This window comes from Felis catus, chromosome A3 (genome assembly GCF_018350175.1).
Source record: "Felis catus isolate Fca126 chromosome A3, F.catus_Fca126_mat1.0, whole genome shotgun sequence".
Classification (NCBI taxonomy): Eukaryota; Metazoa; Chordata; class Mammalia; order Carnivora; family Felidae; genus Felis; species Felis catus.
The window spans coordinates 38,460,346-38,485,239 of record NC_058370.1 but is presented as its reverse complement, the minus strand read 5'-3'; the positions used below and the strand labels follow the sequence as shown (position 1 = coordinate 38,485,239).

Genomic DNA, 24,894 nt, shown 5'->3' with positions numbered 1-24,894 from the left:
ATTTTCCCATATAAATTGAATGTCAGAACAGTAATTTTGTTTGTTCAAGATCAGGGTGAAATGTCCTATGATTTAAACTTTATAAATTTCCTATATTGGATTTATGAGTTACATAAGTTACCACTGTTTACATAACCAGTTTAAAATAAAAAATTATGTGTATAAATTTAAGTTTGTGTATATACATAGTGAAATGAAATGATAATAATGGGTACCTTTTTAATGTTTTAAATTTAATTAAATTTTATAAAGCCACAGATTTAATGTGTTAACTAATTTGTAATTTCCCAATCCTTATCTAAAGATCTTAGATAAATGAATCAATTAATTAAGTTTTGATAGCCAAGAAAGTTTATTATTATTATTATTATTAAAGATAGAGCAAGCAGGGAAGGGGCAGAGAGAGAATGAGAGAATCTTAAGCATGACCTGGGGATCATGACCTGAGCTAAAATCAAGAATCAGATGCTACCCAGGGACCCTGAAAGCCAGGAAAGTTTCTAAAAGCAGAAAAAAAACACTTACTAATAAACATAAATTCTACTCTTACTATTTTAAATTGTAATCGATTAACAACAAATATACAATTGTCTTCGGATGACATCTATCTTATCCAAATTATACAGCTAGAAATAAATATGTTTGTTTATACATGTGTGAGAATCCATCCACTTCAATTGTTAAAATGATGTTTTTATAAGGAAAAAATAGTGACATAATACTTGTTTTTTGTCCTGTAGTTCTTTCTTGTGCTGGTTATTTGATTAAAGACGACTTTAATATAAATGGTTAATTATATAAGATATAAATATAATATGCATAAAATAAAATATTGGAATTTCTGCTTAAGAAATTTATAATAGTTTATTCTCAGGATAAATTTAATATATCTACATTGTTTAATATAGTGATAAATTAATTATATCTAAAGGCTACAGGTAAAAGCTTAAATAATTACCTCTTTATATATCTGTATATCCCTAAGTATATACATATAGTAGTACAGTAATAAATCTTTCACCCTAAATTATTACATAAATAATGTAAAACAGAAATAAAATTCTATGCTTAGATTGTGGAGTTTGCTTTTGTAACTTAATTATTCTGTTAAATATTGGTGCCTTTTTACACTTCAATCAGTTTTTAAAAACTCCTTGGTTTTTTCCCCTTAATTTTGTTTTTATAATTGTTATTTATTGTGTTTTTATGATGTTCTAAAATTATTTCTGATTTTAGATAGTTATAATTTATATTGCCTTCGGTGCCATCAGTCTTTATTTTGTCCTTCCAAAATTCACAATAGTAATTTGCTCTTTTACTGTACAAAAAAAGAGGAAATAGGATAAATTAGGTTTGTTAAAATTCTTCAGGCCTTAATGAATTCAGAACTACAATGAGAGACTTTGTCCTCCAACCTTGGTGTTTAAAAACAAAACAAAACCAAACCCCACAAAACCAGAAAAATCCAAAAGAGAGCTGATCTTCCTGGATGAATTGTATATAAGTAGAATCTATCAATAGAAATATCTTTTAATAATTATACACTCTCCAAGTTACAAGAAGTAGGCTTATGTTTAAAGCTAAGTACCAGAACAGTAACTATCACAAATTTCTACTCCAGGATTCTAGATTCACAAATCCCTTTGTGTCCATGAAAATTCGGAACAAGTGGTAGGAGTACTCACTTGATTTATGTGAGAATCACAAGGGACCTTCTGCTTATCTCAGTGTTTTGTGAGAACCAGTGGCCAAGCCATAACTGACTTGTTTAATACGTCCAATAGCAAAACCTGTGAAAACTTCCATTGCAGGGTCTCCACTACATTTAATGAGTTCTCATCCTATACTCTTTTTTTTTTACATTTTAAAAACTTTATCATGCTTTAGAAGATATAAAAATACAAAACATTTGCATTTTTTTTAAAGTTAAAAGGTTTTAAAACTGGCTACATTTTCAACATTTTCCTTTAGATAGATTTCTCTAAGATTTAATAGACTGAAGTCAGACCTCATACTAGCTTTACCAATTTTTCAAAAACAAAGAAGAGTCCATGAGAAAACAGTTACATAGGTTATATATTTACTGCTCCTAACATATCTAATTATGGCAAGCCTTGGAACCAAGCATTCATAGGCAAGCCAAGTCATGCTGTGATTTGATGGCCCCATCACCATTCTTTGCACTAAACTCTGGAAGAAGGCAACATGTCAACCCCTTTAGTGATTTCCCAGTGGTAACTTCTACAGATGCCTACTAGTAGCACCTGGCCCTAGAAACTCTTGCTCCTGGAATCAAGAGGTCATGAGGCAAAAGCCAGTGTGGTAGGGCCCACGCCCACATGGCCTTGGGGCAGTTGCAAGTGAACAGTTCACATAATCATCAGGAGTAACTTGTTTTGGTTCTCAAACATTTTTAGTACTCAAATAGTCATAGTAATATTAGTCCCTTAACTGTAAGCCCCCCAAACAAAACTAATGAAGTTCTCAAAACAGTTTCAAAATTGTTGCTGTACTTGAAATAAGTTACAATATAAAAAAAAAATGTCCATGGAATAACTTAAAGACCCACACTTTTTTTATTAGAATGTGTCGATGCTTAGTTGATGAAAAGAGCAACTTTAGGATTTCCAGAAATAACAACATAATCCCATGGCAGTCTGAATTCCAATCAGCCAATTCTTAAAGTTTTCCATAGAAACATTTTTTAAAGTTTATTTATTTTGAGAGAGAAAGAGAAAGAGAGCAGGGGAGGGACAGAGAGAAGGAGAGACAGAATCCCAAGCAGGCTCCACGCTATCAGCAAGGAGCCTGATGCAGGGTTCGAACTCACCATCTGTGAGATCATGATCTGAGCTGAGAGCAAGAGTCAGACATTTAACTGACTGAGCCACCCAGATGCCCCTCCATAGAAACTTTTTTAAAGAGAAACACTGAATATTTATGGCACAAGTACAACAGTTTTAAAAGAACAGCATTTGGGATACCATGCTTATGAATTCTAATCAATACAATTCCCAAAGTATGGCTGAGAGTTAACAAGAAGCACAATCATCGGAGAAACCACAAGTAGCAGTCGGCCATTACTAACTACATTATTGTAGGCATGCCACCAGCTCAGAGCAGCCTTTGGTTGAGAGCCTGTGCTGGTCTGGCTGAAGATGCTCCTGTACCTGCACCAAAGTGCTTGGACAACAGAGAAGTCTTAGTCACTCGTAGAAGCTACCCATGAAGTCTGGACCAGGTGCTGGTTACTACTCACAGTCTAGCACCTGAAGGCATTCATCAATTATCTTATGAGTACTTCACATGGACACAGAAACCCAGCTCTTTGAAAGTAAGTCTCTTAGCCTTTTTAATTTTGTTCTTTAAGATAACATAATATTGATCCAATGATAGAGGCACAAATTTCTTTTTCTCTCTCTGATGTCAACGGTAATTAAACACATGGATGACATCCTGTACCCATTGAGAGCCTCTCATTTTTTGGAGGCCAATTGAATACAGGCCATTAACACATGCCCCAAATGTTTTGCAAAGAACTTGGTATAAAAGAACCAAAGGGTTCACACCTATCTGATAGCCATGACCACTTACTGTGCCCTTCAAAGGTCTCTATCCACTGCTGCCTCACTTTAAATACAAACACCCTCCTTTCTTTACCTGAAGAAAGAGAACGCAATAATTACATAACATCATTTTGGGAGCTATCTACCATCAGTATGGATATTCTAGATGAGATAACTCTGACTTTCTTGTCATTTTATAGGCTCATACTTATTAAAAACAAACAAAAAAAAAAACCCTAAACAATTTCAAAGCTGGGTATGGCATCAGAAACTTGAATTTGCCTTTGACATATAAGCTTCACCCAGAAATTAAATTTTTTCCAGATGGCTAAATTAATGGCTGTTTCCTGGACTTGTCAGCTGACAGAACATAAAGAAGTAGATATTTATACTGATAGTGAGTATATTTTTGATTAGTTCATGATTTTGAAATGCTTTAGGAATGAAGAGATGTCCTGGCCACTATAGGATAGTGAATTGAAAATATTCAGATGTTTTGCTCTTATCTAAAGTTATAAGACATAATGAAAGTAGAGTTTTGTGGAAATACTTTATAATATTATCCACAAGAGCAAAAGGTATTACTGAGGCTGCTTCCAGATTTGTCCCACCTGTTGATGATACAACCCCCAAAAGACCGTGAAGGTGGGACATGGGCATGGTTGAGGCTTTTCCTTCTGGAAAGCTATGGCAGTAATGACAGGGGAAAATTATTGCTTGATTTTGCATTTTTGACTTGGAGAATCTTTTTTTTTTAATGTTTATTTATTTTTGACAGAGAGAGAGAGAGAGAGAGAGAGAGAGAGAGAGAGAGAGAGAGAATATGAGCGGGGGAGGGGCAGAGAGCGAGGGAGACACAGAATCAGAAGCAGGCTCCAGGCCCTGAGCTGTCAGCACAGAGCCCAACGTGGGGCTCGAACTCACAGACCTCGAGATCATGACCTGAGCCGAAGTTGATGCTCAACTGACTGAGCCACCCAGGTGCCCCCTGACTTGGAGAATCTTAACTTATCCTTGCAGTAATGGGGACACATAGTTAGTTCACTGGTACTACTATTAAGAACTCTGTAAGGTTTACCTTTTATTCAGAAACTCCATTTTATCACCCATAAACCTCAGGGAAAATAAAAAGAACTAACAGAATCCTAAAGCCATAATGATCAAAGCACTCAAAAACCCTCAAGCTTCTAAGGCCTTATTCCCATGGGCCTTGATAGCAATAAGATCAATTTCTCATAGGGCTCAGAAGTTATCTCCTTCTTCATTATTAACAGGCTACCTCATGAGTTTGAGAATTACTTTCAATTCTAGATTCTACTCTTCTATACTCTGATATGAGTAATTACTCTAGGGAACTCATATAATACCTCTGACTTTATCACCAATAGGTACAAACAATTTCTAAAACAGCCACTGAAGCAGCCACTGCATATGAGACCTGGAGGTTTTGCGCTCTCAAAAAGGCACCAGAGAAAAACTGCCCTTGACTCTTAATAAGACAAGACTGTATACAGTACTGCTAATGACTGACACAGTGAAACTCCAAGGTGTTGATCTTTAGGCTCTGTTTCCCAGCTTAAAAGACTTCTCTGGTCTACTGGAGTCTGCTCCATCAGGAGACCTAAAACTGAGGGTTCTTAGAAATTCTCCAGATGATGTTGGGTGCAGATGATGTTGAGTGCAGAAATGGATGGCTTTCACCCAAGACCCAAGATGTCAGAATCAGATAAATGTTCTGCTCTTCAGTAACCCTTTCCTTTCTTCTCTCTACGCTAACCAAATCACAGCTTGTGTTGTCCTCTGACACTCTCTTAATATGATCTCCCTTATCATTCTGTTACTTTTAACTGACCCTACCCCATGCCATGATCTTCTACCATTTAAGAAAACACAAAATACTTTGGCACATTTTTCTCAGACCATAGCTTCTGGACAAAAATTTGATAACTGTTCCTTAAACACTCAAGGTAAATTTCCTTATACTGATCTTTCTGGTTCATGAGCTTCTCTCACATAACTGATTCAAAATTTAGGCTAATAAAAATTGGATATTGACCCATGTCAACAAAATGGTTCTGCAAAAGCCATTACAACCCTCTCAGAATAACCTAGTCCAGTGGGTACTAATGTTGGACTGTGTTTGATCCAATTGTCAGATACACTCTCGGTTTTTTTGCAGGAACTGATGAATTCCTTGGGGTATAGAGTATTTGGTGAATACTATTGAAAAATAATACTTATAATCTCAATACAGTTCATGCCCCATTAGGATCTGCTGCTTTTGTGGTCATCAGGCTTATCCTAAATACAAAGATAACTTAGTGTGTATTGTCTGCTACATACTAATCCTGCATATTCAGGATAATTGTTAGAGATTTTCATATATTTAAAACTACTACCCTTCCAGGGGATCATGTTTCTCTGAACAAAAGATATCCAGAGACCTCCAGAAAGAGGCAAACAGCATCTACTTGGGAGAACTCCAAGAAACATAACTGACTTTTCCATGCATAGTATTTGAACAGCAACTCCCATGGTAGGGATACTGCAACTAGAAAAGTTGCATGAAGTCCAAAACTTACTTTTGACACTAGCAGATGTCATGAGTTACACACTTTGTTCTCTGGAAACCCAACAAATCAGAATAAATTTATTAGTCAGAATCATAGATAACCACAAAGATGTTAGTTTTCTCTTAACTAGACAATGGAGAGTTTGTCTTATAGCCAACACTTCCTGCTGCACCTACATACTTCAGGCAATAAGATAGAGAGCCTGTGATTAGGCTAAAGGAAAAGGCACCCAGGTCTCCACCACTGACCTTGTTGGATTCCAGGCCATGTTTTCTTGCCTCAGTTTGATGATTATGTCCCTGTGGTCAGGCCTGTTGAAAGGACTAATAACCATTTCTGTTTCTGGTAACCTCCTGCAATGCCGTTGACTGATGCATCCCATCCAGAGTCTTAAACGCTCCTGGGCAGTCATTGCCATGTCTGATGATTCAGCAACTCACCCTGCAACAAAGCAGCAGGAGAGATTACCTCTGGGCCAGTGCACTCTGGACCAACACCTGATTAGTAATGCCTCAGCAACAGAGAAGATCATCGATTTATGTCCTGAAACCTAACAGTCTGGTCTTGGCTGAAAGAGGGTACCAAGAAAGAGAGAAGCGGCCCCTGACATTTGGGAACAGGCTTGGCACCGTCTGTTAGGCTTATTGCTGCCAGGAGCAAGACCTGGCCCTCACAGCTTGGACATAATGCTCTCCTGTTCAGTAGAAACAATTTCACAGAACACCAACATAAGGAAGGCCACATTGCAGCTCTGAGGGGTCAAGGCAGAAAGAAAACCACTCCACGGTCATGTCCAAATGTAGTCAGACACATGAACATTGTCCAAACCACAAAGTTGAGCAAATACCCCTCCTGGCTAATACATCTAACAGCTGCTTTACCCATCATAGCACTAACCTCACTTCCTTCCAAATTGTACATAAGATTTTTCAAGCTACTTCATCATAGAACCAACTCTACTTCCTGCAGCATCCATTGCAGAGCAAAGATGATTCCTCGAACCTGCCCCTAAAGCACCCAACCCAAGCCCTCAATCCTATAGTGTCTTCTCTAACATGTTCTTACTGAGAGACTCCACACTTCCCCATGGTATTGCCCCTCATTTCAATGAGAAATAAATTCAACTTGTTCAATCACAGGTCTATCCCTGGTGGTCTTTGGCTGGAGGACATTGACAATGTAAAATAAAGAACACTTCTGAGGGCACATCCTTGGATACCTGGCTAGACACGTATCCAAGGACTGTTTTTTTTTAATTGAAATTATTGCCAAAGAAGATAACCCCAAGTCACAAGGTCAAGTTGTAACCTCCCATTGATCGAACTGCTTATTTTATTTTCTTTGCTTGTATAAATAATTAATATGAACTATTTAGAATAGTATGATGATGTTATTCTTTAAATTTTTTTTTTCTTTATAAAATACTCATGTGATTCTGAGGCAGAGAGCAGGTTGGGAATTCCTTGTCCGTGCCAGTGGGACTCAGGTGAGGGTTTGCATTTCATTACAACTTTGCAGTAGGTAGTCCTTGTAAAATCCTTACCCACTATCTCCTTGGGCCCTAGGATAGTGCTAGAGGTTAGGTGGCACCTCTAACCTCAAGAAATCAGAGTAGTTGGTAAATCATAGTAAAAAAATAATAAGAAACTGACATATACTAAAAACTCACTGTGCTGTGCACTATTGTGAATCCTTTGTGATTTTAACCTCACACCCCAGAGGCAGGTACTGTCATTAGCATTGTTGGTTAAGAGGAAGACTGAGCTGCACGGACACTCAGGAAATGTGCCGCAGGTCAATGAGCAAAGAGGGGAGTATGCAGCATGGGAGGGGAGCATTTGGGTCCAGAGTCCTTGCTCTTGAATCCACCATCTGGGGCCCAGCAAGAGCCAGGCCCAGTCTCTGCCCTTCCATGTACAGAGCTTTCAGGGGGCTCATTTATCCCTTCTCTTCTTGAATTCCCCTCTTTGGAACAATCAGGACAAGGTGAGGGCAGTGACTGACACAGAAAAATGTACTGTCTGGCCGTGGCAGATGCTCCTTCAAAAGGTGACTTTTCTCCTTGATGCCAAGTTCTCTTTTGCATAAAGTTGTGGGATAAGAGCAAGGCTAAAGCCAAGGGTGGCTCACAGCCTGACTTGTTCCTGGTGGTGCCTGAAGTTGCTCTGAATATAAGGACTTTCTTACTTATCTACCTGGTCCCAGAGGAAGCTGGATGGCTTCTGGTCAAGACTTATGCAGTTAGTTTCCTTCTGACCCCATGGAAGTTACAATGGCATCGATTCCTAGAGTGTGTCAACAGGACGCCTGGTTCTCTGTGGCTTTTAGAGTTTCTGAGACCCTGAGCCCCCAAAGGGGGCTGCACCAAAGGTTTAGTGACTGTTCATGTGCCATCAGCATCTCAATAGATGACTTGTGTTTCTCTGCAAAAATAGTACTTTTAAGGAGAAAAAGCATGCTACCTATAACAAAAATTCAGTCCCCATTCCTATATCCACCTCCCTTTCCCCAGAGTTGACCTTGATCTTGAAGGTGATGCACACCATGATGCGGTATTTGAATACTCTTATTACACACCCCTGTCCGGTGAACAATATGTCAACTTGTCTCCCATATATAGGTTTGCACACAAATGGCCTCACAGTTCATGTCCTCTCCCAGGTCCACTTCTTCAGGATATCCTACTTTTGTGTCTGGGTATTTTATCTCCATGGGTCAGGTATGGGAAAAGGTACAGAGAGATTTCTTCTGATAGTGCTGCCCAATATTTACACAAGCACAGAAGAGAATTTGGTTGGAAATTACAGGTTACCATGATTCTTGGCTTAAGGGCAAAGTGAGAGACAAACAAATCGGGGCCTGAGCCCACGTGTTCCCAAGGAGGGGCAATCTCTCGGCCTGATTCTGTGCAATGCTGCACATCTTGGAACTGGCTGTGTTTCTCTGAAAGAAACAGGCCCAGAGAGCAGAGGCACTTTCTCAAGTTCTCAGACAGTCTGAGCAGAACAAGTCCCATATCCCAAGTTCCAGATACCTGGCCCAGTGCTCCCTGCACTGACCTCAGGGCCTCTCGATATGAGGGTCCATGAAGGTCACAGAAGCGTGTTTCTTTTTCCTCTTCCTCCAGCAAAGGGCAGCAGTTTATGTATAAACTGTTATAGTTGGTGGTTTCCTTGCTCTGCTTCAGGGAAGCTCCCTGAGAAGCCACAACTGGACTGTGTTCACTGGCCCCTGGGAGATAGGGCTATGTCCTGACTTCAGAGCCATCACCCAGGCCCTAGAATTCTTCCCAGGATTATTGATCTCTGTTAAGAGCAATGTGCTTCAGGAAGGTAAGGCCTCCATGGACCTAGGGGATGAGTCTAATCAATCTAAGCCGATCACAGGGTTCTCACTCTTTTTGCTGGTGACCGTTCCTGGGACAGCCTGGCCAGTGAGCTGTATACCTCCATCTGGTAGAAAGTGTCTAGAAGAAGTTTGAGGTGGGGGGGAACTTACAGAAATACACAAGGAAAGAAAGAAAAACCACCTTTTTCTCCTTTCTCTGTAGTGTGACAACAGGGTGGTTCTTGGAGTATCTCACACCCACGAGGGAAGTTTCTGCTGACACCCTGGGGTGGGCAGGCTGTAAGTAGGAAAGCATTTTCATCCATTGAGCTACCAAGCCATTCCAGAGTTGCCTTCATGCAACTCTGACAGGAGACAGGTATTCGGTGTCCTCTCCAAAATCAGGGACACTAGTTTCCTGTCCTTGCACAGGAAGCTCCAGCAGACACACTGGGCAAGGGGCCCGTGTCCTCCCGGGCCTGGGGGCCACAGTAAGAAGGAAAGGCAGCTCCTGCAGAGACCGGACACTGCTCTTAGCAGAGGCCCTTCTGACACTGCTAGAGCTCAAGGCAACCCGTTGTAATTTGTCAGTGTCCACAAGCTCAAGATTATTCACCTGCTCAGACTCAATAAAGAAAACAAGAGGGAGGAAAGGGATGAAGAAATTGATATGTGGCCTGGAAAAATATAGAAATGACTAAGCATAGGCTGACATCTTGTGGCTGGATCTGAAAAAGGCATTTCACTAAGAACTGAAAAGAGCTGTCATTGTGGGAACTGCTGGAAGGGATGGCCTGTGGTCTGAGAACACAAGACTTAAACTTGCATTCTGCCTTCATTTTTACTCATCTCCTTTATTATTACACTTTTTCAGTAGTCTTTCTCAGCATAGCTACAAGAAAAGGAGTATTTTAACTTTAATGACCACAGACAAACTTATTTCTGGCTAATAGTAAATTATTATTACCACTATTTTGGTTTTAGATTAATAAGCCATTCACCTAGTATCATTAGATAACCCCTTTCTTTGGATGGTCGACATAATGCAGTAGACTTGAGTGATTTGTAGAGTTAGCTAACTAGGAGTTCAAAAGGTGTGCCTCATACTTTTCCTTCTTTTTTTTTTTAATTAATTTATTTATTTTTGAGAGGAAGAGAGAGAGAGAGAGAGAGCACAGGGTAGAGGCAGAGAGAGAGGGAGACAGAGGGAATCCCAAGCAGGCTCCACACTGTTAGCACAGAGCCTGATGCAGGGCTTGATCCCACGAAATGGGAGATCATGACCTGAGCAGAAATCAACAGACAACTAACCAACTGAACCATCTGGGCGCCCCCCTTTCCTTCTTGAGAGTAAGCTCACAGACAAGATGTGTTCCCATTTACCTAGATGGAACCTAATAGCAATGCCTGGTGTCCATAACCAGCAAGTGGTAGATGAAGCCTTGAGTGCAGGTGCCTCAGACCCCAGAGCCCAGAGGTAGAGCTGATGGTCATCACTTCCTTCCAATGGGTAGTGCAAGCAAGGTCTGCACATTGCCTTATTTAATTTTTAAAACCACTCTGTAAGGTACATATTGCTATGCTCACTCTACAAGTGAGGGTGCGAAACTGAGGGTTCTTGAGGTTGGCTCCCTGGGAAACTGAGCCTTGGCTTATTTCCCAAAACAGGCCTTGTCATATGTCTCCACTTTTGAGATAATCTACCTCTTGCTGTCCTTCGCCTCAATACTTCCCTCCCTTTCTTTTATACGTCTCTCCTATATCTTGGGCTCCCAAGAAATTGTCTTCAGCATTTGTTGCTACGGTTCTTCTTGAAATATTAGTCAATAAAGAGCTGTTATCCCCACCCCCCCCCCACCCAGGGACATTTACAATATAATAGATAAGGGGCTTTGAACACAGAGAGCCTTTGGGATTAAAAGGAAACATGTCAGACTGCAAGAAATATATGACAGGAGGATATTTGGAGAGCAGGTAAACAAAGATCTCTTTTAAATAACCCCACAAAAAATAAATAAACAAACAAACAAATAAATAAATAACCCCACAAAGACAACACTGTCCTCGGCAGCCTAGGGCTCCCAGACCGCCCAGATTACATATCTGGTGTAATTGAAAATCCAACTAGAGGCAAGCAGTTGTTTGCTCGGCATCCCGGACAGATTTATCACTAGACCAATGAACACACTACCTGAGAAGAGCTAGATGCTGCTCCTAAAGCAAATAGAACGGATTTCTCCCTCTATCATTTTCAAAACCAATATCTTTATAATTCCAAAATACAAAGGGCCAGAACATTTTAATTCCAATTAACCTGCATCCTTCATTTTTCCTAGAACAAATTTGAATAACAGTGAACTTGTGTACAATATTGTCCCCCACAGAAAATACACTCATGGAACACTTATTAAGGTCAGTAAAATTCTGCACTAGATTCCAGTGTGGTGGTTCTTTGCCCCCAAGCGAGCAATGCTCTGATACCAGCTGAATGTCCTACAATTCAACTCAACTCTGACACAGTCTACCTGGAGATGGCATCAGATCCCACAGGTTAAGGGCCGAGTCCCACAAGACTGCTTGTCACTTCAGATGCCAGTCATGAGTCCAAGTTGTCACTTATGCTTCCAACCAACGGGGTATACATCAGAGATTCCCACGCCCCTTTCTTTTCATTCAATTAATTTTCTGGAGCACTCACAGAAGTCAGGAAACGGATTTACTTATATATTACTGGTTTATTACAAAGGGTATTAAAGGATACAAACTAGTAGCCAGATGAAGGGACACTTAGGGCAAGGTATGGGGTAAGGGTGGGGGCTTCCGTGCCCTCTCTGAGCATGCCACTCTCCCCCAATTCTCCATGTGTTTGTGAACTGGGAAGGAATCTCCCAGAACCCCAATCTTTTGGATTTTTCTATAGGTCTCATCACATGGACAAGATCGATTAAATCATTGGCCATTGGCACTTGAACTCAATCTCCAGCCCCTGTTCCGTCCTTGGAAATCAGGGGGTGGGACTGAAAGTTCCAACCTTCTTATCACAAGATTGATTCCCTGGCAACCAGCCCCATCCTGAGATGCTTTCCAAAAGCCACTGCACTGACATAATCTCAGGTGTGGTTGAAAAGGGTTTGTTATGAATACTAAGACACCTTTATCACTCAGGAGATTCTAAGGGTTTTAGGAGATTTGTGCCAGAAACATCTGGGATGAAGATGAAATACATATTTATTATAAATCACAATATCACAGTCAGGCAACCAGATCCCAGGCTAAGCACTTTTTCTAAATTATCTTATTTAATCCATATAAAACACCTACTAGGTATATGGAGATCTCTATTTTACAGATGAAATATCTCACTACCAGATGGATTAGGTGGCCTGTCTGGGGTTGTAGGGACAGAGCTGGCATCTGAGTTTAGACATATTCATAGTATTTACCTGATTTTTTTGGTAGTAAAATGAAATATCAACTCTGATATTTTAAAAATTATCCTTTTCCCTGTGTGATAGTGGGTAATGAAGGGAGGGAAAGAGTCTTCCAGTTAGACTGAGAATTAAATTGGATTTACACAGATTAACGGGAGGAAAAAAATTCCAAATTTTGTTATATGTGCGTGAAGTCCCAACAATAAAATGGAGACCTCCAGAAATGACCAAGGCAGAGAGATTTTATACTTTTTAAATAGAGAGACAATAAATCTGTGAGGAATTGACAGGTCAAAGAAATCTTAACTTTGGGAGCTTCAGTTAGTAAGGAATTCTAAACAGAATTTGGGCTGTGAAAGTGAATTAGTAAAAAGTCACAAGGGCTGTTTATACAGCCTTCTCAGCCCTGAATCTCCCATCTCTGGTGATAAGGATGTCTCTCTACCTCCTGGTCCAGGGAGGCTACCTTCCACATGGGAGATTTATTTCCTGCTTTCAGGGGGACAGAGGAGGGTCTGGGCGTTCTTGCACAGGCCGTCTCTTCAATAACTTTTATTTAGGGGTGCCTCGGTTAAGTGTCCGACTTCTGCTCAGGTCATGATCTTGTGGTTCATGAGTTTGAGCCCCACGTCTGGTTCTGTGCTGATAGATCAGAGCCTGGAGCCTGCTTCAGATTCTGCATCTCCTTCTCTCTCTGCCCCTCCTCTGCTCACACTGTGTCTCTGGCTCTGGCTCTGGCTCTGGCTCTGGCTCTGGCTCTGGCTCTGACTCTGACTCTGTCTCTCTCTCTCAAAAATAAGTAAACATTAAAAAAAAATTAAAATAACCAATATGCCAAAATGACACATTTTGGGACAACCTGCCCTTGGCCCCTATGGCAAGAATGGTGGACAGGGAACTTGAACATGCATCTTAGTCCCTTTTGCTAATTGTAGTTACCTGGTTTCCCTAGGTATGTTGTGGGAGGCTCTCTCTCTCCTTTACTGTGCAATGATCCCAAGTTGGAGTCCCCTCTGGGTGACAGCAGGGATTCTGAGAACCCTGGAGAGTACCAGAATGTTCCTCAGGCCCACTTGTGCCCGGGGCACCTCCTGTTGCATACAAAGGTTCACCTCCTCCCTCTTTCTGCTCCTGCAGGGCTGTGAACCCCTTTGTCCCCTTGTAGTTATTCTCTCTGGTCTATTCTGCCAGAGAATATGAACAAACAATAATTCTCCAAAGAACAATTAACACATGGCTTTTTCAATTCAACATTTAAAGATAATCTAAGGGAGTTACAATGCAGAAAGGGGAAACAAAATAAAATATCAGATCCCTTTTTCTAGAATTCAGCAACTTGCTTCTTCTCTGGGGCCCTTCCTGCCCTCCTACTTCAAGAGTCCAAGTTTTCAAGATATTCCAGAATTCAAGACTGCTGACTCCTGTCCAGAAAACAAAACATCAATTCATATAATCATAACCTGTAAGGGGAGCACTCTACTGTGAAGATAGTGCTCTTTATGTTTCTAAATGGGGCGCTTAGTTCCCAGGGGGTACAATCTGCATTTAGCTTAACTTCACCTGTGGAGTGTTTTTCCAGGACACTGATACTGGCTTGTGTTTGATAACCATTTGAATGACTGAGGGGATGTGCTAAAAATGTCTCTTCTAAAAACTGAGGAAGTTTGCCCCAAATACAAATTTCATTTTTACCTTTAAAACCACAGGAAAGGCATGCTTAAAATATGCTGTTTTTTTTCTTAAATTATGGCTGTATGTTGGGGGGGAAACCAGTTGAATTGCTCCAGGCCTCAAAATTAAGATAGTAAAACATAGACCACAAGGTCTTCTGAGGTTAAAGTAAGGTAACTATTAAAAAGCATCTTGCAAACTATCAAACACTATAAATGCCAAGCCACTTCTGTTTCGCTTTTGTTTTCAGGGTGACTTGACCCAATCCTTCTGCAACTGATGAATTAGAGCTCATTAGTTATCAAGTGTGGTTCTGTTTACATGTAGGCATATTGGGAGGAATATGCCAAAATTAACCTTTGCATCTCTTGGGATTAATATTTTGAAATATCTGAATATGCCTTTCAATTGTATATTTCTGGGTAAATGACACTTCTCTTCCTGAGGCAGTTTTTTTTTTCAAAGGAGGGAAATAGAGGGGCGGCGGGGGAAAACAGAAATTAGGTTTAGAATTATTATAACAATAGTTAAAGAGAAAAAATAATACTGAGCCCTTGAATGAAATACAGGGTGTCCTCACCCTTCACACAATGCAATAATCTTGAAAATTCATTTGTGATTTGTGATGAGGGATAGAAACAGAAAAGTGTTCATCTTTAGCCCAGAATGCTGCCCTATAGCCTGCATAGTTCCGATAAGGATCAAATAGGTGCTGGCTGTTACATTCTTAAAGCGTCTCATGACTGCCTGTACAGCTTCCTGGTTAATATCGAGCAGAAGGATAAGCACCAGAGAAAGCTTACAAAAGTAGTTTTACAAGTAGAAAGTCGAAGAAAACATTTATGATCTAATACTCCCTTACATCTCCTCCTCCTTGAGCACTAAGCGTATAATCACCACCATCATAAAGCAAAAGTGCAGCTCTTTCTGCCCCCGGGCCGGGTCCCCATGCTGTAATAAAAGCACCTTTTTGCACAAAAAACGTCTCAAGAATTCCTTCGTGACCGTTTACTCGCGTCCTCACATCAATTTCTGTATGTATATCATACTTCAAAAAAAGATAACTTAAAAAAATCTATACAAGTCATCTACACTCTACCTCACAAAATAAAATACTGTGCGCGCGTGCGCGCGCGCACACACACACACACACACACACACACACACACACACCGGCAGGTTGGGGGGATCATGAAGTCAATCATAAAGAAATTTAAAAATGCTTAATTTTTTATGCACATTTGTGATTAGTGTGAACAAAAGTGTGACTTTACTTCATGCACTTTTGCTACGGAAAGTGAACAAAAACCAGTGAACCTGGAAAACTCCTGAAACATGATGGCAGAGACACCATCAGGAAAAAACTCAAGATGCCTTGATAAATAATCCAGTCTCAGTTTCTGGATTACATTTCAGGCTATAGCAGTTTAAGAATAGGTTTGGCACTATTATATATGCATGTATAGACTTATTTGTTACAATAGACTTTGTATATTTTTATTGTTTTATATTTTTATTATTGTATATTTTATTGTTATTTTGTATTTTTAGAAACGGCACATAATTTATATTCTCAGAGGTCGTAAATCAGCTTTAACTACAATATTCCCTGATCTTAGCCTGAACCTTCCTGAGGTGCTAAAACTCAACAAGGTGTTGTGGAAATCAATTGTAATTAGAGCAAGGAGAACCTATGTTGGAGTCTGCCCCGACTCAGCACTGAAAGGACCTTAAATGAATTGTGTAACTTCTTGAGTTGTACTGTGCAATTCTAACTATCTGGAGTTGGTTAGATATCACAAGTCAATGGCAAACATCTCTACAAGACTGCTCTCACTTCAGATGCCAGCCCCAAGCTTGGAAGTTCCATCTGCCTGCACTTCTGACCAACTGGCTATAAATTCAGGAGTTCCCATTGTTCCTTAAGGCTTGATAGTTTGCTAGAAGATCTCACAGATTCAGGAAAGGCTGTACTTATAAATAATTAAAATAAAGAATACAAGTGAGGAGCAATCAGATGGAGAGATGCACAGGGTGATGTCTGGGATGGTCCCCAAAGTGAAATTTGCATGTCTTTTGGACATGTCTCCCTCCTGGCACATTAATGTGTAATCACCAACTAAGGAAGCTCAGTTGAGGTTTGGGTATCAGGATATTTTACTGGGATTTCATTATGTAAGTATGATTGATTGGATCATTGGCCACATGACTGCACTCAATGCCAGGCCCTCTTCCCTCCCAAGAGGTTGGACTGATATCATGTGCCCCTCCCAAAACATGAGACAACTGGTTGGTATTTCCAGAATGGATACCTGCCTCACCGATATGGGAAGCTCCCCCTCTATTTATCCTATATCATTTTCCTCTTCAAGGTCTTCATGTACCCCCAACCAGACTCACTGGTGTGTGGATTCATCTCTACTCTCCTCAGGCCATCAACCTAACTCCTACTGTATGCACTGAAAAGGAAGAACAACCCCTTCCTACAGGCTCACCTATCAGACCTCATCTGCCTTGGATAGCCACCAGGGAATAAAAGAGGACTTAGAACTAGATGGAGGGGCCATTGGATGAAGTACTCCTGTCCCCCAGATGCAATAATACACCTAACTGGAGTCCCCTTTTATAAAGATGGTTTAGCTCCTCTTCACCCTGCTAAGCTTGTGCCCCCCTCCCTCCCTGTCCCCATCTATTCCTCTGTGGTCCACCATGAAATAAACTACCCTGTGAGGAGAGCTCAGATTCCTCCTTCTCCTGGCCTCTTTGGGCAGTGGTCCATTCATGTTTAATGTTCTGGTGAGAGATTTTTACATCTCCAAGGCCTCCCTCTCAGCAGGAAGTAGCTTCAGAAGATGAGACCTTCAGCCCTTTCTCTTTAGAAATAAGGAGGGTCAAATCTGTCAGAGGGGAATAAGAGAGAGCAGGGACAGGACTCTGGTCCCCTCCACCTATCTAGGAAATCCAGGATTCCTAGATAATAATAATGTCCCTTGGGTAGATCTTCCAGGATAGCTATAGCCTTTGGGTAGGAATATGCAAAGGGAAGACCCTCACTGAATGGAGACACTCAACTATGAAAAGAGGACCAAACCAGCCTGCACCAAGATAGACCCCAGTACCGACTTTCCCACTCACTATAATGCTAAAAATCATATGTGGGTGGAGATTTAACATGCTAATGACACATTCAATGTATGTAACACCATATTCTGTCCACTGTGTTTGTGCATTCAACCTCCAGTATCTCCTTACCCCAACCTACTTGGATGTGTCTCTTTTCCTACCTTAGCCCTTTTAAAAAAATTTTCAGGGAGCTAGACTGAAGGACGCTTTCCGTTTGTGTTGTCTCCCTTGTGCTCTGGCATAAGCCCTAATAAAAGCCTCGCCTGGAATTCTTACTTGACCTCTATGCAATTTCTTGTTTAGAGAGCCCAAGGACCTAAGTTGATACCATCAACACTCATGCCATTAGCCTCAATCAATGACTTATAGGACTTGATGGGTACACTTCCAACTTCCTCTCCCCTCAGATGGGTCAGGTCTAAGGCATTGTGATCTGTACTAGTCCCGTACTTCCTGAGTCACCTTGGGGACAGCTGGTTTGACAACACATTCTTTTTTGGCGATGTTTCCTCCCTGTTTCCTTTCCTACTCCAGTCCCCCGTGTTACTTTTATCACCCCAACGAACTAAATGCCCATAAATTCTGGACTCAGGGTATGTTTCTGGGGAAAACGTCACTAAAAGTATGACCGATAATGTTCATTCCCTATTGTGGGTCTTGATAATGTGGATGTATTATCTCATTTCTGTTGTCCCTGAGATCTAGCATCTTGTCTTTACAACCACCATGTCCCATAGCCAGTGGCAATACAGAAGAAAGCTGAGGAGGAAGGAGTCCTGGTTTATTCTGGTAGATGGGTATTTGTATGGTAGGGAAAGATAGGATAAAATAGGCAGAGAGGGAAAGGTTAGGACCTGAGGTCCCTGGGGGCGGGGGGGGGGGGGGTAACACATACTTTGAAACAATGCTGGGAGTGTTTGACCACAGTAAATCCCCTCTGGGGTAAGGTTCCTCTTAAGAATGTAACAGACATAACCTACTCCCACTCAGGAATTTGACAATCAAAATACTTAACTATAAGAAGTAAACCATAAAACTTATATTACACAAGGATAGTATGACCATAGTCTGATTCTTCACACAATGCAACAAGCCAATCAGGCATGAACAACCTAACACCTAGAGTTATCCAGTTAAGGGTAGAACCTGAGAAGGAAGGAAAGGGAAGGGAAGGGAAGGGGAGGGGCTGACCAGAACCTTGTAAAACAAAGACTCTTGCTGATAATCTAGGACACTCACTTTTGAGTGCCCTCTGTCAATAAAGAGAGCTTCCATACTATTCTTTCTTTCTGATCTTATATTCTTTTTTTTTTTTCAATGTTTTTTATTTATTTTTGGGACGGAGAGAGACAGAGCATGAATGGGGAGGGGCAGAGAGAGAGGGAGACACAGAATCGGAAACAGGCTCCAGGCTCCGAGCCATCAGCCCAGAGCCTGACGCGGGGCTCGAACTCACGAACCGCGAGATCGTGACCTGGCTGAAGTCGGACGCTTAACCGACTGCGCCACCCAGGCGCCCCTCTGATCTTATATTCTAATAAGCTTTTGCCTGCTGCTCATTTTGTGTCCACCTCTTCATTCTTCAAAGTGGTGAGACAATGAATCCTGGATATTAAGGGGAAAAAAAATCCTGCAACGTTTGTGTGTATATGTGCATGCCCAGACAGTTCAATTTCTAAAAGTAAATATTTATTTAGTATTTTTGGGACAGTATTTCCCTTACTGATATTCTGAATAATCTGGAGTTTAGTGTGTCCCCAAAGAAATAAACCTGAATTGTGTTCAAGAAAGAAAAATTATATGTTTCCTTAAGGTAAATTATCAGATTTCTTACCATAATCATTTATCAGAGAGAACTGTGACTTTATGAGATAAAATGCAAGAAGTGTTTTTTCTGCCTTTCTTATTGTTCCTTCTCCTCCTTGTTCTCTCTCCCTTCTTTTTGCCACTCCATAGTCCTTCCCTACACTGGTATTTCCTGGACATTCCCCACCTCTCACAGACACTTTTAAAAGATGGTATGCTTTGATGATTCCTCCAGATATCTGTCCCAGGGTTTATGCATTTCTACATAACAGCATATTTCCTCTATCTTCAACTCTTGCTAAAGCATTCCAAAAGACAGTGTCTCCCAAGGAAAGAGTTCAAAAATTGTTAGTCAGAATGTTATGTAGAAGTTTCTGGTTGTTCTTAGAATCATGAGTTCCCTCTAAGTCTTGGGTAATTCAGGAGGTATCAGACTTAAGTTTTGTAATGGAGACTAGATATAATCTGGGTTGATCAAGGATCAGATGGAGAGAAATGGTCAAGTTCTCTCTCTCTCTCTCTCTCTCTCTCTCTCTTTTAATTATGGAAGATTCCATCTACCTTCAAGTGGTTTCATGCAAGAATAAAGACTGGTTTACAATAGCTAAATAGCTCAAAAATATTTTCAAGAGCCCACAGTATACCATGAAACAGGTTTACTTTGCTTCAGGGAAGTGGGAAGGATAAGACATTCTTTCTATCCCTGACCTTCAGGGATTTTGTCAGTAACAGTGACACCAAACATCTCTTTGGGCTTCTCTTTGGAACTGGAATGCCAAGAAGAGACAATTGATTTATCTCAGTATTTTCCACTGGATAATCCAGGTTAGTTAAGAAGTCAGTTTGTTTCAAAATGTATGGGACTAAGACAAAAGAAGAGAAATATTTTGGTTACTGTTGATGTTTTTGCTGGGGTTGCAAGATCAGAGGAGATGGTTCATAGCTAGTAAAAATTCTTAAATTTAATAGGGACCTAGGATTTTCAGAGTTCTGCAATTCTTCTTTTGAGAATTAGGTGTAGTGTTTTATGGAGGTGACAGTACCTTGAATTTTCTCTGTGGAGAAAGGAGTTTGCCATAAAAACATTGGATGTGTAACTAAAATATAATTAATTTTATTGTGAGAGCCTATCTTAACTTTTTATGAACTGAATTTGTTTTTAGTAAAAGAAGGCTACCTTTTCATCCAGTCAAGCATGTTTTCATAGCTCCCTTACAGAAATGCCCAAATTTCTGCAATCCACTCAACACAGAAGGCCCTTTTATGAGGAAGGAATCTGTAATAGCTTGATGAGAAGCCCATCTCCCACCTTGTGCGGATTATCCAGCTGGTGTCACTTTAATTTTTTTTTTAATGTTTATTTATTTTTGAGAGAGAGAGGTGGGGGGAGAGGCAGAGAGAGAAGGAAACAAAATTTGAAGCAGACCCCAGGCTCTGAGTTGTCAGCACAGAGCCCCACACTTGAACCAAGATCATGACCTGAGCTGAAGACAGACACTTAACCCTCTGAGCCACCTAGATGCCCCGGTATCGCTTTAAAATCCCTATGGGTTTAAAGGTTTAATACTAATGATCTAGTGAAAATTGGTGTCTTCCATTGTTTAGTTAGTTATAAGGGTTTTTTGGAGTTTTTTGTTTTTGGAGGGAGCCTTGGTCTGATTTGGACTGAAGACTTTTAATCTCCTTGTGTTTCTAGTTTGAGTGTGTTTTCACATTGATCAAGCATACCTAATAAACTTTTCTTTCTCCTAGAGGAGACAAAAGAAAATGAATGATTGCTGGTGAAAAGTGATAACTTTAGGTTAAAAGGAGTGTTATTGATTTGTTCTGTGTTATATGAATAATTCATAACAAAAGGAGAAAGCAGAGGTGCTTAGGGACACAACATTTATTGAAAAGTCATAATATTAAAAGTAGGGAAGAATTAAGAGTTAGAGATAAAGGAATTTTCCATTCTCTGATCTCTAATTCAGATATCCCCCTATGGTCTTTGACAGGAAATTATTACTGGGTAAAAGAAGAATTAGCATGTGTATGGCTCTATTGCTTGGGTGTGCGTGTGTGTGAGACTACCAATTAGTAGTCTTCTGTTAGGGTATTTCTACTGAGTTTTCAGATCCTAACTTCTGTTCCTGAAATACACTTCCCTTTATTCTGCTGATCTCTCTATTTCAAACAATGAATGCACTCTTTACATTGGCAATCTCTATGTACATATTTGAAAACAAATTTTAAATCTGATGGCACCAAGTTTTGATGAGACTGTGAAGCAACAGAAATTTTTATATATGCCTGATGGGAATATAAATTTTATAATTGGGTAATATTTTATAAGCTAGGAAATTTATATTCTAAACTCAATAATACCCCTCCAATGTTTTCCTTATTGGTAAAATGGAGTTAATAATGTATCTACTTAACAGAATTCTTAGATTAACTTAGTAAAACAAACTAATTAGTAAAGCTAATTAAATTAATTAAGTTACTAAATTAGTAAAACAAACAGACTAATAAAAGTTAGCTCTTATTATCATTAGTAGTAGTTGCAGTAACAGTTATAGTATATTCCTCTTGTTAACTATGTACTATAGAAAACCATTGTTTATAATAACAAAAAATTTTTTTGAAACAACTTCAAAGAATGAATAAGTTCTGTATACTCTTACAGTGGAATACTATACAGGCAGTACACGCATCAACAGGGATGAATCTCAAAAATATATCATTGAGTAAAAACCAATTTTCAGAAAAGTAAAGTACGATACCAGTTATACTTAGGCTAAAATATACAAACAATATTGTATAGACTTTATAAGGTATAATTATAAATGCTTTAAAAGCTTAAAGAAGATATAGAAATAATAATCCCCAAATTCAGGATTGCTGATAACTCAAGTGAGGAATGAGGGGTCTGTAATCAGAGATGGAATTTCACTTTCCAGCTTGGGTCCCATAAAGAAGGGTGGAGAGAAGAAGGGCTGTTCTGCTATCAACGAGGTAGCGACCAGAGAATACACATCAACATTCACAAGTGCATCTGTGGAGTGGTTTCAAGAAGCATGCCCCTTGGGCACTTAAAGGGATCCAGAAATTTGCCATGAAGGAGATGGGAACTCCAGGCATGCGCATTGACACCAGCTTCAACAAAACTGTCTGGGCCAAAGAAATAAGGAATATTCCATACCATATCCATGTGCAGTTGTCCGGAAAATGTAATGAGGATGAAGACTCGTCAAACAAGTTCTATATGTTAGTTACCTATGTACCTGTCACCACTTTTGAAAATTTACAGACCGTTAATGTGGATGAGAACTAATGGTTGATTGCCAAGTAAAGGTATAAAACTGCAAAAAAAAAAAAAATGGAATTTCAATTGGATGGTGATTCTATTACTTAAGTTGGGAGTTCACTGTATCTTTCATTGTCTTTTACTGCATCTTAAATATTGCCCTCCAAATAAATTAGCACAGAACAACAGAAAAGAACAAATACCATATTAATGAATTGGTGTTGGTGTGTTTCCTGTGAATAGTACTTATTTGTTAACTAAGTAGGAGCCTGTATATTGAAAATCAGAAGTGTTCATACAAAAAAGGGCTTGAGTCTCTGCTGAGACTGGAACAAAAAACACACTGTGGAAATGTATGCATCCAACACTCACCAGTCAACACCCATAGAGTTACAGAAGGCAGGCCAGTTGACATGAGAACCAATAAGTCATCAGCTTTGCCCAAGTGAGCTGAATTGCTTTGTCTGTTCTGAATTTCACAAAATATTTTGCTCTTCCATGGCCCTAGGGATGGTTTTATCCATTTACATCTGAACTATTTTTATATTCCTTGCTGGCTGTTCCTTATCATGCCCATGCCAGCATTTGCTCTCATGTTAACATTTCCAGAGGGTGGTATTTTGCCTGAAACACATATCAGAGCTCATTTATTTATTTATTGAGAGTTTATCATGTGCCAATAATTATTGGGTACTGACTCAACTCTTTTAAATGTTTGATAAATGGCTTTTGAATCTATTTTTCTGAATATTATTTACCCATATTAGAAATGTTGCCGAGGTAGGCCAGAAAGGTGAAGCGGCTCTAAGGGACATCTTTCTCATGCTGCATGTCCTCTATCCTCACCAGTGTCCTCCTTGAACCCCAAAGTTGGTGTCAGGTATGTTTCTAAAAGATCCTCCAAAGCCCAAAGCCCTTTTATATTATGTCAGGGTTACTCATGATTATTAAGTTTGTAAACATCTTTTACATTTTACATTTTTGGTCGGAAGAAGTGAGAACATTTCTGAGATCAACTTATTTTTTCACTTAGTATCAGTTATAGGGCTGATTTTAAATCAATTCTTAGGGGCGTCTGGGTGGCTCAGTCAGTTGAGCATCCAACTTCGGCTCAGGTCATGATCTCATGGTTTGTGAGTTTGAGCCCCACGTCCACCTCTGTGTTGTCAGCTCTGAGCCTGGAGCCTGCTTCAGATTCTGTGTCTCCCCTTCTCTATGCCCCTCCCCTTCTCATGCTCTGTCTCTCTGTCTCTCAATAATAAATAAACATTAAAAAAATTAAATCAATTCTTAGTCTCACATGCTGTGGCTTAATTGTTTCAACTCACAGTCCAGAGGAGTAAACATGGGGCCACGGTGCATGTTGAAGTACTTCAAATGACTGAACGGCTTCTGCAAACACTAACGGGTGGGGTCACATGACAGCAAGAGAGATTTCTGAAGTGGAAATTTGCTTTCAGAAAAATCTCTGCAGTTACAGGGATTTCTGCAGACACAGTGCATGGTGATTTGTTTTTGTTTTTTGCTTTTTCCAATTGGCTTGTTCACAGCTTCTATCCTTGGCACAACATTATTGCTCTTTTATTTGAATTTATCCACAGTTTATGATAATAATAATTATTATTATAATTATAATAATTATTACTATATTTTTCATAATAGCTGAGATTCAGTCAAGTGTTATCATGTGCCAGCCTGCATTTTAAGCAGAGTTTTTCTAGCCCAACCAGCCTAAGAACACCAGGGATAAGTCTCTAGTCCTACTAAGCCAGATAATTGACTCATTGCAATGAGGGAGAGAACACGCTAGTGGAAGTGTGGTATATTGTGCCAAATAAAATAAAAAGTACAATTGTAGGATTTTGGAGAAGGGTGAAATTTAACATCTGAAGCAACATCCTGATGGACTCAAAGCAAAGCAAGGCTATGTATAAGGCGTCAGCATTAAATCTGGACACAAAATGGACTCAAGATCCTTTTGCTTGTTTGAGACAGTAAAATTAAGGTAGATGTGGAGGACTATAGCCAGAAACTCCTTACCTGAAGGTTTGCACATGGCTTGTAAGTCTGGGCTGTTTTTCTGTGTCAAAGGGACTTAGATTCTCTAG

General features: G+C 39.9%; 1 pseudogene; it reads left to right on the top strand.

The window, feature by feature from the left end:
* The window catches only part of LOC101095246, a 44,797-nt pseudogene extending 21,984 nt beyond the window's left edge, over positions 1 to 22,813 (top strand).
* The last annotated feature ends 2,081 nt before the right edge of the window (positions 22,814 to 24,894 follow it).